Source organism: Talpa occidentalis, unplaced genomic scaffold, assembly GCF_014898055.3.
Source record: "Talpa occidentalis isolate TD23 unplaced genomic scaffold, MPIMG_talOcc4v2.1 talOcc4.4, whole genome shotgun sequence".
In the NCBI taxonomy this organism is placed as follows: domain Eukaryota; kingdom Metazoa; phylum Chordata; class Mammalia; order Eulipotyphla; family Talpidae; genus Talpa; species Talpa occidentalis.
The window spans coordinates 19,035,412-19,047,852 of NW_023604295.1; the positions used below are offsets into that span (position 1 = coordinate 19,035,412).

Here is a 12,441-nt window from a genome sequence, read left to right on the forward strand (position 1 = left end):
ATTTTGAAACAAAATTTCATTTTACTGAACATAATGTTGGTTCCTGTTTTTTAATCACTTAATATGTTGTATAGAATGATATACAATAATGTATACATCTATATATATATATATATCGGTAATAAAATAAGCATCAATAAATAATCAATAGAATATTCCTCAAGGAACTTGCAACATTTTAAGACATGGCTTAAAAAATACAATTTTTTTACAATTGTATTTATTGATTTATTTAAAGATTTATTTATGCATACAAGAAATAGGGTACAGGCCAGAGGTGCAGAGGGTGTCTCTGGATTCACCAGAGACAGATTGGGGAGCAGAGCAGGCAGATCTAATGAAATACACTACTGAGGGGAGCAGGGGGCGAGACAGGAGAGGTCTGCTGTGCCAGTTCATGCTGCAGTGGCTGTGGATTGCGTCATAATGCTGACACTTAACCCCTTGCACCACCAGGGAGGCCCATGAATTTTTTACAATTTTTTTTACAATTTTTTATCCAAGTGTATATGTCATAAAATAAACTGCACATATTTAAGATATACAATTTGATGAGTTTTGATATGTGTATCCCCCTATAAAACCATGTTCTCAGTTAAGGTAATGCCCTTTTGGAATACCTTCTTCCTGCACTCTCTATCCCCAGGCAACCACAGATCTGTTTTCCCTTCCTATAGATTAATTTGCACTTTCACAATTTTATGCAAATGGAGTCACACACTATATATTCCCTTTTTTGGGTCTGACTTCTTGCGCTCAGCATAGCGCAAGAAGATTGAATTTTAAAATTCAATCATATCGGTGATTATATCAATAGCGTAATCTCTTTTTGTTGCAGAGTAGTAAATATTCCATTGTGTGGTTTCAGTGTAGAAGGGAAATTTTCTCCTATCCCTGTAGTTTCATCTAGGTTGGCAAATAATATCAGAATGACAAGAGAAAGAAAAAAGTTTAGTAATAACTTGTATACATACCTCTTTTATAAAAGAAACCCAATAAAACTGAGTAATTCACCCAATGGCTCACATCACCACCTTACTTATCTTCAGCTAGAGACCAAGGATGTTGGGGAGGAGGAAGGTCAGTCACAGAAGGTCACCAGCAAAGACACAGTATAAACATGTGCATGAGAGGTCACCAGGAAAGGCACTGCAACAAGGGCAGGACTTGTTACACAGATTTATGTTGCTGCTTTCTCCATTGATAAGAATTGAAGAGATTAGGTCTTCCAGTGTACAATGAGGCAGATACCTACAAAGGGTGATTTTCCAGTACAGTTACTGTCCCTCACAAAGGGTCAGTCTCCACCTAGCCTTCAGAGCCCCTCCTAGGAAGTAATAGTTATGCCAAAGAGGCGTATTTTTGAGATAATAGATTTTGTTCCCTTACACTGTGCGTACCGTAATTTACTCACCTAGTGATAGGCATTGGAGTTGTTTCTAATTTTAAGCTATTAAAATAAAATGACTTTTGTGCATTGGTATACAAGTCTTCCTATGGAATAAAGCATTTGATATTTATTACCGGATTTTGTACTGAAAGGTCACATAGGTAGTATTTTGAAATAGGAAAAGATTAATATGAAAGAGACCATAGCTATTTCTTTCTTTCTTTTTTCTTTTGGTAATATACCTTTGGGAGGATTTAGAATTTTTAGACATGAATTGATTTGACAGAAAGTAAAGATCTGTTGCTTTCCTTTAATGAACAATTCATAAACAAACCCCTGTTTCTCTGTCAAATGGTTACTTCAGTATCGAACTTGAACTTGAAAATGTAGCGGGAACGTTTACAGAACTTAACAAAGGATATTTCGGAATCTGGTTTGAAATAAATGCCAAACTATCTTTTTCCTCTTCTTAAGATGTACACTAGATTGAAAGAGAGAGGAATCTGAAGACTTCAGATGACACCAGAGCTTCTCTCAACAGCCTTCTCAATTTCCTTTCTCAGAAAGCAGAGACTCAAACCTTGGAGACAGTGGTGAGAATATTTTTCCTGAGTTCTTAAAGCTTAATTATTCTAATGGTATTTTGAACAATTCTTTCTTAGTTGTAAATGAATTTATAACCACCAGATTTGTATTTTATTCTTTATCTTTGCAAATTATTTCTTTAGACAATGTGGTTTTATGAAAAAGTAAGATGCAATCCTATAGTTAAGAACCTTGCAGGGAAAGAAGAAATATAGATAATGAAATGTAATCAAACAGTAGAAGAGATTAAATGCCATAAAAAAGACTTGTGAGTTCAAAGTTGTGGATTGTTCCTGGAGGAAGAGGGTTTGGAAGCTTGAAGTAAGAAATAGCATTGTATTGATGATACTTCACTTGTTTTTCCCAAAATCCAGAGAAAATGGATACTTAATATAAAACCTGAAATAACAGTCTGATTTTAGATGAAACATTGCCATTTTGAGGAAAGTCAGAAGCTTGTTTAGTTATTGTAGATTTAATATACTCTAACTCAATGGTTACTTTTTGAATTACATGAAATGATTACTTCTTGCAAGGCAAATTAGTATATTAGTTCTTCTGAGAATTAATAAAACAATCTGATTAACTTAACACACATAGGTGGAAAGTGTGTCAAAAGAGATGAGTAAGTGGCTAATTCAAGTTGGATTAACACTCCTATTTCCTACTATACTATAATCTAAATGAATTTGTCATGTCTTTTGAACCTTATGCTGCTTATGCCCAGGTAGAACTACTCCAAGTAAACCAGAAAAGGCACAGTGATTGATTTTTGTGCTCATAATTAGCTGTGAAGCATTCACTTTCAACTTGCTAGCCAAAAATTCTGTCCAGAAGAGAGCAGATAGAATATCTTAAAAATTCCATTATTTTGGTGGACCACAGTGTTATAAAAGGGAAATGGTAACTTTGATCTAAATGTGTTCTTCATCTCTATGCATAATGTGTTGGGCATTTTTCTTTACTATTCTGATTATATGCAGAAAACATGGTGGTGTTTTTTTTTTTGTTTTTTTTTTTTTTTTAAAGATTTATTTATTTATTTACTTATTTATTTATTTATTTATACAAGCACTGGGTACAGTCAAAAGTGCGGGAGGGTGAGAGAATTCACCAGAGCCAGAGCGGGGAACAGAATAGGCAGAAGGACCAAAGTACACTGCTGAGGGGAGCAGCGGGCAAGGCAGGAGAGGTCTGCGCACCATGTGGGACCCTCACCCAGTGGCCAGGGATCGAACCGGCACTGTAGAGGCTGCGGGCAGCTTCGCAGCCCAGCGCTCAACCACTGCGCCACCGGGGAGGCCCTATGGTGGTTTTATTTTAATCATTCTACATTTATATTAATTACTCTGCTTATAATTTCCTGTATGAAAACCTTTAAACACTATATTTATTAAATAAAAGGGCTATAAAATTATTAGTGATTATTATGTTACTGGTCATTCTTCATAGATTCTTTGGTTTTTTTTTAGATTTTTAAATTAACCAAACTTTCATTTGTAAAAGTTCTTCATTCAGGTATAATTATGTGGTTATAACTGTCTGATAGTCAGAAATCTGCTTTTATATTTAATGGAGTATAGTTGATACTGAATTCCAATTGTTTTATTGTCACTAAAATGAAATTTATAACCATGAATGTTTTTATGTCCCTCAAGATACAGTTTGTTGTTTGTTAATTTGTCAGCACCTTTGTTTCACCGTGTAACCAACAACCACTTATTATAGTTGGATAAATAAATTATAGATGGCCAGCCAGCTGGAGAATATACATAGTAAGTTGTCCTTGAATAATGATTTAGATCATTTTCCCAAATAGAAGACAGATTATTCAGAATGTATAGAGGATGGCTTTAAAGGTAAAGAAAAGTGAATCATTAGTGATTATGTCATTTATATATATTCAAAAATAGATTTTTGAAATCTATCTTGATTTTTTTTTAAATCAAGATTTTAAAAATGAGTATTGTGTATATTTTTTAAATGAACTTTGTTAAACAGTTCTTCCTTTTGAATGAGGAGCCCAAGGTAAATAAATTTGAGAGATGTTGAGTCATAGTATATAATGTTTCCACTACTCCTTTCATTTGCCTGTGGACTGCCAGTTTCCAAAAAGAAGGTCACATATATACCTCAGGAGAGCAGTCTTCAATAGAATCCTGTTGACTCATTTTTGCATAGAAAACCTAGAAAAAAATGTATTGTGACTTTTCCAACAACCCAATATTTCATGAGGTTTTACTGTGGCTTCTCTGTCAGAAAGAGTCATATTTTTAAGTATATCAGTGTCCTTCTGGAGAAGAGGTCAAGAGAGGGCGATTGGAAAAAAGGAAGAGAATAGAATAATTTTGAATTTTGCCCCAACATATATGTTAAGTATAAAATGGAGTGTTTATAAAACTGCTTAATATCTTAGACCAAGGATTATTTCCCTTTCTCTCCTGGTAACTCCCTCTTTGGAAAGAAACAGCCATCCCATAGAAATAACAAAATCATCCTTCATGTATTTTATAGGACTTCATATACTTTCTGTGCTCTGTTTATATCAATGTTTAGCACTTATTAGCTCATTTTGATAAATACTAATGAAATGAAAAAGCAGTGCATATCTTGGTTAGGATAGGTAATTGACCATCAGTTTAGCTTAAAACCTTGAATATACTCAGTTTCTTACTGGAGTTTTTATTGTTACATCTCATGATTGTTCATTGGAAGAGTTCTTTATTGTACTTCTTTCCTAGTCAATCAAGTTGTTGAAGGCTATTTCAATAAATATATTAAGTGTTAAAACTTTTATGTCAGATATAGAAATGTCTGTAGAAAGAGCTGAAAATGACCACTGATTCATCAGATTCTAATAGATTGGGTTGATGGGTCTGTAAAGGGAGCCTAATTATCTACATGGGAGGCTTTCCCCACACACTTTACAAAACATCCCTCAAACTCATGTTTTTAATTTAAGAAAGTATTTTGAAAAGTGTTAAAACATCTACACAAAATTTTCAGTGTTTGAGGGCAGGCTGTGAGGAGTATCCCAGGACCCTGAAACTTGTTCAGTCTAAATGGGTTCTGCCATCTGCTGCATAAAGAAAAAGCTTACTCTTATTGTATAAAACCTTCAATAGAAAAGAACTTTAATAAATTAGTGTCATAGAAAAATACAAAAGGACAATAGTTTCACAATGAGACACCCAAAAATTACCCATCCCTTCGTGGGTAAAGGCCCATCCAAACAGGGTTAGACCAAAGCTGGGCCACTGAGGCCCAAAAATTTGCCACAAGTCTAAGACCTTCTGGCAGGGACCCATTGGAAAGGGGTAGAAGGGGCCAGGCAAGTCTGGAAAGAAAGGAGCAAATTGAAATACAAATCAAGTTAAAGACTGCCAGTGTTGGCTTCTCCGTGTGTCTCTCACCCATGTATTTCTTCCATGGCCCCAAGTCCCTGGTGGAAGTCCAAGACCAAGAAACAAACAGGACTTCACATGTCCCTGCTCCATGTGCCTCCTCCGGTTTCCTTTTTCAAGCCCTTTTTAGCTTCCCCCTACCACTCAGCACCACCCTTCATTAGTTGAGGCAGAGAACAGAGAACTTCCCCTTTTTTGGTCACACTGTTACAACATCAAAATCAATCCAGAATCTGACTGAGTCATTTTAGTCAGAATTAATTCCCATAAACTCCCCTGGCTATCTCACTGATAACTGGCCTGGCTTCGTGTACAACAGGGCAAGAGAATTTGTATGCTTGACTCAAATGAAGACTTATTAATATCCAGTGTTGTTTCCTGGTTCAGAGTTCATTTCTCATCCAGAGGTCTTGTGCTGCTGGGCCCTATTACTGGTGTCCGTGTCCCAGCCTCTCACAGCCACCAGTTCTTCCAAAAACTCTGATTTCCTTGTGTTACTGCTCTGACCAGAATAATTCGGTGATCCCCGTAGCATAATACCCAGAAGAAATCAAGCCTTCCTTAGTCAAACCTAATTTATCCTTATGGTGGGAAACAATATAATTAACATTTTTCTGAATTTGGTATCTTTAAAGGACTGATTTCCTTAAGCCTTTTACTTAATACCTTGATTGAAATATGAAAAACATCATTTGGGGAGGACAATTCCTATTATAACAAGCCTCCGTGTCAACTCAGGTTTTTTTTTCCTCTCCCATGAAAGATTTCAAATGAAATAGTTAAATTACTAAAAAATGTGTCCACCAGAGTTTAAATTCACTTTCTCTTCTTACACACACTCTGGTCTTTTTCACTTAAATTAACTGTGGTAAACCTGCTATTCTCCTTGATTCTCTGCTACATTTGCTGTTCAACCCTGTGGCCTGTGGTTTGCACATCTAAAATTGGTGTGATTCTAACAGTGGAGCTTATTATGCATTTTATTTAGATAAAAAGAACTTCCCCATTCTGGATTAGAGATAAAACTAGCAATTTTCAAACCTCCTTTATTTTCTTTTTTTGCATTTATTTATGAAAAGATGATTGTGATAGTGAAGACTATGCAAGATTCTAGCGTTTTTGTCTCCTGCTTTTGCAGCTCCTCCCTGCCTTCTTGCAGCCTCTTCTCTAAGCTTCTCAGAGTATCTGTGATGCAGGTGCATTTTTGTTTGTTTGTTGTTGTTGTTTTTGTTTTTGTTTTAGTAAATCACCTTTAGTATATTTTTTAAAGCTTCAATCTATGACATATTAGAAATTAAGAAAGTCATATAAATTATGAATTCAAATCTTTCAACATTCACTTGATACACCTCAAATTACTGTCAAATTTCACACGTTTCTAATTATTCATAGTTCCTGTTTTTTTGAGTGTATTATTTCAAGATTCTAGAATATACCTATGTACTTCTGTGTTTCCTTGCTATACCTGATGCTCCTCTCACTTGTCTAAAGGTTGCTTTTTAGCTTCTTTTCCAGTAGGCAAAGGCTTGATTCTTGCTGGAGTCAATCCCCATGCCACCTTTGTGAAGTCCCTTCACCAGAAAACTGTTGCTTGCCTTTCTCCCTACCTTCTTCCCAAAATTTGCCTTCCCATGCTTTTTTGTTTGTTTTTGTTTTTATCGTATCTTCTCTTATAGTAGCCTCTCACTCTGGTACTGTGTTTGTTTGTCTGACTGTGTTGTGAACCCACTCAGAACCGGTTCATCACTAAGTCATCCTTCTATCTTTAGCTCTTAACACATAAAAGATTCTTTATAAATATTCGTGGATTTCTTACTTCTTGTATAGTGCAATCAGAAGAGTAGTGACTACAAAGGCGAGAGAGATTTCATATCTTTAGTACTAATTTTCTTTTTATAAAGTCATTCTTTTCTTTCCTCACCTGGTTCTTAGAGATATTTCTTCATAGAGAACACTATTTTTCTGGCATAGTTAATAATGTAAACTCTTAAAAATTGGAAGTAGAGAGATTTTTTTTGAAAATTAATACTAGGTTTGCATTTCTTGACTCTTGACTTCAGTAGACCAGCTTTCTGTTCTCAGCATCCCTTTAGAAAGGTCTTAAATTATTGAGGACCCAAGAGAGCTATTATTTATGAGCTTCATATAAATTAATATTTACCAAAATTTTTAAGGCACAGGAATACAAAGGGTGCATTCCATTAGCTATAAGTGCACTGACACGTATCATGTAGCCTTTGGACAAGTCTACTGTATACTCATGAAAGACAGAGACAAAAAAATCAGGTAAGAGTTTAGTATTGGGCCTCCCTAGTGGCGCAGTGGGTTGAGGGCAGCTCTGTGAAGCTGTCTGCAGCCTTTGCAACGTGGGTTCGATTCCTGGCTGGCCAAGGAGATCCCCACATGGTGTAGCAGACCTCTCCTGTCTCGCCTGCTGCTCCCCTCAACAATGTCTTTAAGTCCATCTGCCTGTTCTGATCCCCGCTCTGTCTCTGGTAAATCCTCTTACCCTCCCATGCCTCTGGCCTGTACCCCAGTTCTTGTATAAATATAAATAAATCTTAAAAAAAAAAAAAAGTTTAGTATTATGAAAGTAGTCTTGACCTCATTTGCCTCCTGAAGGGATGATGAGAACTTTTGAGTCCTTGGACCCTCCTTTGAGAACTGTTGCTTTGCAGGAATTAACTTGTTTAATGGCCAACAAACTCTTCTGTACTCTTATGTCAATTATGTTGTAACCTAACTTCTATGTTTGTGGATTAGTAAATTGTTGGTTTTATATTTTTTGATATCTGTAAGTCTTATCAAATTGCCTACCCTTCTATTAATGTCTAGACATAGAATGTGCTGGAACTTATTACAAGCATTGGCTTGGCAGCTATAAGACAGAGATGCTTACTCAAGGAGAAGTCATTTTATTTGTGGATACTCTGTAAGGTCATTCCTAGTTGTGCCTGGTCAGTAACCTGGCTTTCAAGAGCTAGTCCTTTTTATTACTTGTGAAACTCCACATACACCTCATGTGATGATTTTTCTTACTTCAGCAGATTTGGAAGTTTGGTCATTTTCATAATGATTTCACAGAGTAAAGTTTACTTCTTTTTGGAGGGCGTGACAAGTCTTCCCTTCAGAATCTTTCCTCCTCTTCTCCTTTGTTTGACCTTCCCCTCCACTTGCCTTAACATGATCTCTGATGCTGGCTCTCCTTTTCTGAGAGTACAATCTGCTCTCTGGCAGATAGTTACTTGGCCCTAGTAACTCCTCTTACCTTGGCTGATACTCTGTTAAATTCTTTCTGAGGTCTTAGTAGGACAGTCAGCCTCTAGAGTATTTGACGACTCTTCAAATTACATGGGGACTGGGTCTTCCCAGAGAGTTCTGGGATGCATTGTGTACCTATCAACTGCTTGGGAATACCAAGATGGCTACTAGCTTAGACTCTTAATTCACTGACAGCGTCAATATTCCTTTAATTTATGGTCTTTTCATCATGTGATTGTATCATGGTGTGAGTGGCAAATTGGAACTCATTATTATGAGGGATAAACTAGAAGTACCAGGCTGATAGACTGTTGGGGACATTTTATTTTTTAATTATATGTCAAGTATAGTAGGCACTTATTAAAGTTGCTGAGTAAATTTTATTCTCAGTAGTGTTAATGAAACTTTTAGCCTCGGCTACCACATTCTGGTTTAAGCCAAACATCTCTTTCATAGCCAGTGGAAATATCCCCTCACACTATTCTGAATAGGCACATGTTGCTATCTGAGTAATACCTTACCTGATACTTAATGAAAGTTGTTTTTTGAAATGTCTAAAATTCAAATTTGATTCTGTTATCGGGCAGAACTGAGGGGTACCCAGAGACCCCAAACTGTTAAGGGGAAAAAAAATCCATATTGCCTTTTCTAAAGTTTCATGCTTATGCATGAACATAAAAGGAAAGCAATCAAACTTTAGTATGCACAAGGATTTTTAATTGGTGAGGCAGTCAGCAGGAATAATGAGAGGGGTAAAGAAGAGAGGGGAGAAGAAGACTTCAAAATACATACTACCAATCAAACTCTGAAATCAACCATCCCCTTTTGGGCAAATATTCAAACAGGCAGCAGCCAGGGCCCAAGAGCAGAGCCACCAGGAGAACTAGGCAACTTCCAGGCAGAAAACACAGCAAGAGATTGTGCAGGTCGCACAGGGTCCAAAAGTCTGGGTGAGAAGGAGAGAACCAAAGTTCACAATGTACCACCCAGGCTGAATCTACCATAAGGTCAAGATGGTAACTGCCATAGTCTCTCAAGACAGTGGGATTGTGCTAACTGCCAAGGCACTGAAGCTAGAAAAGGAGTCCTATGCAGAAGCCAGCTGAAGGGGTCTGCAGGGACTTGAGCAGGAACTACCCAGCCCAGGGGCAGTCACACAGAAGTGGGAGGCCCCCTCTTGCCCACTGACTTTGTCTTTCAGAGTCTACACCGAGGTCCCACTGCAACCCTTGGTTCCAACTGTCCCTGATCAGGAAGCAAGGGGGTGGAGTGGTGAGACTCACAGCTCTCTTTCTGTGCTATGTTAAATGCCTCTGCAGGAGTTTTTAGTTTTCTTGAGACTTTGTACAAATCATGTCAACATAGTGTTTAGCAAATATAAGCTTGAAATAGCAGTAATTTAATTTCATCATTTTTAATGAATGAATTTGCTACTTTAAATACCCTTTTATAGCACTATTCCTGTATATAAATTGCTCTCCAAATTTTCAACCCAGTCTTCATTTTTTTTCAGAGCTGTCCTTTTCTTCAACACTCCTTCCCTGTCTCTTGTTTTGATCATTTTTTTCTTATGCTAAAAAAAACAAAGTCCAATTGAGTAAATTTTAAATATCTTATGGTTGTAGTCAGTGTTTCATGAATTGGGCAGCATTCTACTAGCAGGTAGAAAAGAGCTCTGAGGAACTATACTTGTTAAATAAAAAGGCTGTAGGCAGAAGGGAGTGGGACAAGGAAGACATGCTGTAAAAAGCATGTTGGTTGTGGCACGGTCACCTTCCTTTAGGGGATGACTGGGGGTCTAATAGGCCTAGTAGTGACTAGGTAATTCCAGAGTGACTGGTTTAAGATTCCATTCCAGGGAGGGGCTGAAACTGTAAGTTAGGTGTTGTGAAGGGCTTAGCATAAGGGATTCCTTTTTGAGCCTGCTGTGTCTTTTCTTTTCAGTGCTTCTCTGCACTAATATATTGGAATTTCTTACCTCCTTCAACCCATCAACAACTCTTTAGCTTCTGTTCTTGTTTTGTTTTTTTTTTTCCCCTTGTATTTCATCATTTCATTTCATCATACCATTGCCTATAAACCTCCCCCTGCCTGCTAGATACAGTTCTTTGGCATGGCCTTGACTCAAAGTCCTTGGTCCCAAGTATATTTTCAGCCTATTTCTAGTCACAGTGGACTACCCTCTTCCTATATCAACACTTAGTCCTTTCCAGCCTTTAAGTGCTTTATGTAACCTACAATGATTATCATTCTCTTCTGCCTGGTTAGTCCTTACTCATTTTTTTAAACCATCACTCACTACCACCTAGGACACATATACATAAGAACTGAAAACCTGATTACTGCCCAATCTATGTTCCTAGAGCTCTTCCCCCCCCCCCCCATTTTTACAGATTTCAGCTATAGCTTTGTAATAAAGCAGGGGAAACTTTCTCCACCATTCTGGGTTCTTCCCAAGCTGGTTTGAACAAACACATTAACATCAGATAGATTAGTAGAAGAAAAAGAATAAATTTCATTATGTAGGTTTGCTATTTATGGAACTGGACATTCTATGGTAAATAGGGGACCCTAAACATGCATGCCCCAGATGGATTCTGCCATCCAATGCATAAAGACAGAACAGAACGTACTCTTAGTGTGAAAGACCTTTAATGAGATTAATGTGCGTAATGCAGCAAGAGGAGAAAAGATATAGTTTCCCATTGAAACACCCAAAGTTACCCAACCCCTAGTGGGCAAATGCTCAGACAAACAGGGTTGGCCCAACGTGGGGCCACTGAGGTCTGAAAACTTCCCACAAGTCTTAAGCACCTTCTGTTGATGAACCATAGAAAAGGGACAGAGGGGGCCAGGAATGTCTGGGGTGAAAGGAGCAAAATCAGAGCACAACAAGGGAATTCCTGCCATAGTCAGCCTCCCCATGAGTCTTTCACCCACATCTTTTCCAAGTGTCTGTAATTGACTACACGTGTCTCCTTCCATGTCCACCAAATTCCTGGCGCAAATCCAAAGCCAAAAAACAAGCACCCCATCTTCTTCACAAGGGTTTGCTCCATGTGGCTCCTCCTATGTTTTCCCTATGGGGCAGGGAACATGGGACCTCCCCTTTTTATGGAGATTACTCTATTCCTCTCTATAACAACAGGACCTGCTGAGTGTTTTTTATTCCTGAGTTTAATGAATGGGATTGGGGCCTAGGGCATAAGGGAGAGATGAGGGGTCTTATATAAGAGGGTAACTCATGACAAAACTGAATGTTCTACAAGGTTGCCTTCCCATAACATAGGTTTCTTCAAGGAACAGATTATTTGGGGGCATATCCCTAAATTTGGGTAATTCTTCATTCTTTAAGGTAATAGTGACAGTTTCTCTTGAAACCCTCATGTATTTGATTAATCTTAGCTCCACATGCCAAGATGACATGTATTGGAGTAATGCTTAGGATATTTTGGGTAGGCCTGCCCTTCAGCATTTAATGCTTTATACAGTTTTCTTTTGCACAGTGACTATGGAAGAATTACTAGTTATTGTTTTACCCGTTTCCTGTCCCATACAGAAAAACATATTTGAATTCAAGTGAGTGAAAATGTGGTTGTTCGTAAGCATGATACTGAATTTCTTAATCATTTTTTTCCAAATAACTTAATTTGCAACCTACTAGGACTTAATAAATTTTATATCTTTTATGAAATATTCTTTTCACTCAAGTTTATATGCCTTATATCTGATGATGGATAAACATGCTAAGGGTGGATAGATACTTTTGTGGATACTGCATTTTAAGTATTATAGCTGTTT

At 37.3% G+C, this 12,441-nt stretch overlaps 1 protein-coding gene across 5 annotated transcripts in view; it reads left to right on the top strand.

The window, feature by feature from the left end:
• Positions 1-12,441, top strand: part of NRIP1 (nuclear receptor interacting protein 1) — an 89,230-nt gene that overhangs the window by 36,998 nt on the left and 39,791 nt on the right. For all 5 annotated transcript variants that reach the window (XM_037525086.2, XM_054700351.1, XM_037525087.2 and 2 more), the window contains one exon: positions 1,865-1,983. The gene's annotated coding sequence lies outside the window, so the exon portion shown is untranslated. The remainder of the gene's footprint in view (positions 1-1,864; positions 1,984-12,441) is intronic.